Source organism: Rhinopithecus roxellana, chromosome 17 (assembly GCF_007565055.1).
Source record: "Rhinopithecus roxellana isolate Shanxi Qingling chromosome 17, ASM756505v1, whole genome shotgun sequence".
Lineage (NCBI taxonomy): Eukaryota > Metazoa > Chordata > Mammalia > Primates > Cercopithecidae > Rhinopithecus > Rhinopithecus roxellana.
Window position 1 is genome coordinate 30,903,434 of NC_044565.1, and position 2,959 is coordinate 30,906,392.

At 36.9% G+C, this 2,959-nt stretch overlaps 1 non-coding gene across 1 annotated transcript; it reads right to left on the reverse strand.

Moving 5' to 3' along the window:
- Window positions 1–479: 479 nt before the first annotated feature.
- LOC115894427 lies at window positions 480–538 on the reverse strand. The gene has a single exon (XR_004054547.1). It is a non-coding gene; the product is annotated as a U7 small nuclear RNA (small nuclear RNA).
- Between the last annotated feature and the right edge of the window lie 2,421 nt (window positions 539–2,959).

Below are 2,959 nucleotides of genomic sequence, written 5' to 3' on the forward strand. Positions count from 1 at the left end.
TTAGAGCCTGGACCTTTGACATGTGGTGAACTCTGAGAAAGTGATTTTCACAGAGAACACAAAGAATAAGCTGAGAAGGAGAAACTGGATGGTGAAGGGATTAGAAGGCACGGATATGAGCCATCTGTTCTATTAATGAAAGAATGGCATGAAAAGGAAATGAGCATTAGTGGTGATAGTAGCAGCTTCCATTTAGGGGGTTACTTTAGGTCAACTACTCTTGTAGTATATTTTATTTAATTGTTACAATAACACTTTGGAATATATATTTGTCAATTATGTTTTACAAATGATGAAACTATAGACAAAAACTCTTAATTTGTCTTAAGTCTTTCAGCCAGCAAGTGTCAGAGTCAGGGTTTTTTTCCTCAATCCTTCCATCCCTCAACCTCTGGTAACCACAGATTTACTCTCTGTTTTGAGAGGTGTTTATTATCATTGTTGTCATTTGCTTTTTTGCAGGTGTGGCTGGGGAGGGGGTGGTTCTGGGAAAAAATGGAAAATCTGCTAGAGAAATTTGAAAAGAGCTGTAACTCTTACTCTCTACTTTTATGAGTTTGGCTCTTTTAGAGTCTACATACAGGTGAGATCATGTAATATTTATCTTTTTGTGCTTGGCTTATTTAACTTAATGTAATGTCCTCTAGCTTCATTCATGTTGTTGCAAATGATAGAATTTTCTTATTCTTCCTTTTTTGTGGCTGAATAGTATTCCACTGTGTATATATACTCCATTTTCTTCATTCAGTCACTCACTGACAGACACTTAGGTTGATTTTGAATGTTAGTTACTGTGATTAGTGCTGCAATAATCATGGGAGTACGAATACCTCTTTGACATATTCATTTCATTTGTTTGGATATATACCCAAAAGTGGAATTGCTGAGTCACATAGTAGTTCTATTTTTAATTTTTTGAGGAACTGCCATACAGTTTAACATAATGATTATAGTAATTTTCATTTCCACCAACAGTGTGCAAGGGTGCCCTTATCTCTACATCCTCACCAACATTTGTCATTTTTCATATTTTTGATAATAGCCGGTATTGTAACAGGTATGAGGTGATATCTCGTTGTTACTTTAATTTGCATATCTCTGATGATTAATGATGTTGAGCAATTTTTCATAAAACTATTGGCCATTTGTATGTCTTTTTCAGTAGAGAAATCTCTACTGAAGTTCCTTGTATATTTTAATCAGATTGTTTTCTTACTATTGAATTGAACTCATATATATGTATATAAAATCCCCTTTACCAGATATATAGTTTGCAAACATTTTCTCCCATTCTCTCATACTCTCTTGAGTATTTCCTTTGCTGTGTGTAAGGTTTTTAGTTTGATATAATTCTATTTATTTTTGCAGAGTCAAGATTTGAACTCAGGCACGTGGTTTTTTTAGAGTTGATGAGATTGATGACCAGCACAACTAAATTTTCATATATATAAAATTTAGGAAAACAGCCAATACGGTTAAGCAAGGTTTTGCCAAACATGTAAGTTATTTCTGAAAAGCTACACCCTTTCTCATCCCTCCATTTTGTTTATAATAAAACTGAGGGCAACAACTAGGTTTCTCTCATCCCTGAGTTACAATATAAGGCTAGTTTTATGACTAATAAATTCCGCATTCTAAGAATTGTAAAGGAATTAAGCATGAACCTCATAAGTTTATTAGACTTATAGACTATGAAAGTGGGCCTGAGGAGTAATGAGACAAAATAGAATTCCCTAATTATATTGTTAAAAACACTAGCTCAATAAGTTATCAAATGCTCATACACACCCTCACAAATAATATATACTATATCCCCCATAAACATAATAATTCCTTGGTGATTTTATAAAATTCTATAATAAAGAAAACTGTTTTAAACCTTTTGTTGTCTAAAAATGTTCTCAGATTCTCTACAGATGCTCCCGTTGAGTAGGATCTTGAGTTGTGGCAGGCTTTGCAACGTTTTTGCCAATTAAATATTATGAAAATGATGTTATGCAGCATCTGGGCCAGAACCCACAAGGTTTTTATCTTCTCCTCTCATCCTGTTGAACCCCTACAATACCAGATACAAAAGTTGAGCTAGTCTCTCTGAGGGTGAGAGATCACACAGAAAGGGAGGCCCAGCTGTTAGACAGCATTAACCACCACACAGGGGAGTGAGGCCATCTTAGACCATCCAGCCACATCCAAACCACCAGACAACTGTACCACACGAATGGCCATAGACAAGACCAGTGAGGAATTTCCCACCTGGCCCAGCCCAAGTTGCTGATTCACAGAATTCTGAGCAAATACACAATGTATTGTTTGACACCACTAAGTTTTGGGGTAGTTTGTTACGCAGCAGTAGATAACTGATATAACTTACTTTCAACCATCACTCCTTGATATGGTTTAGATGTGTGTCCCCTCCAAACCTCATGTTGAAAAGTGATCCTCAATGTTGGAAGTGGGGCCTAATGGGAGGTATTGGGTCATGGCAGTGGGTCCTTCATGAATGGCTTCATGCCATCCCTTTGATTATGAGTGAGTTCCCTCTCTCTGAGTTCACAAGAGATCCAGTTGTTTAAAATAATGTGGCACCTCCACCACTCTGTCTTGCTCCTGCTCTTGCTACATGACATGCCTGCTCCCCCTTGGCCTTCTGCCATGTTTGTAAGATTCCTGAGGCCCATACCAGGAGCAGATGCCAGTGCAATGCTTCCTATACAGCCTGAAGAATGATGAAGATTTCAGCATTCTTCCCAGGACTACTTCATATTTAATAAGATACCTTCCTCAACATACCGATTTTTTCTGAGCTCCACATGTTCCAAGTCATCTTTTTTTCACATTAGGAGCAAGGAGGGATATATATCTCATGTCTCCTTGTCTTTTTTTGATTGTTTGTTTTTGTTTTGGCCAATAAAAAGCAGTGTCTCCAAGTTGAGAACAACTACTTTTCTAAGCTGTAGTT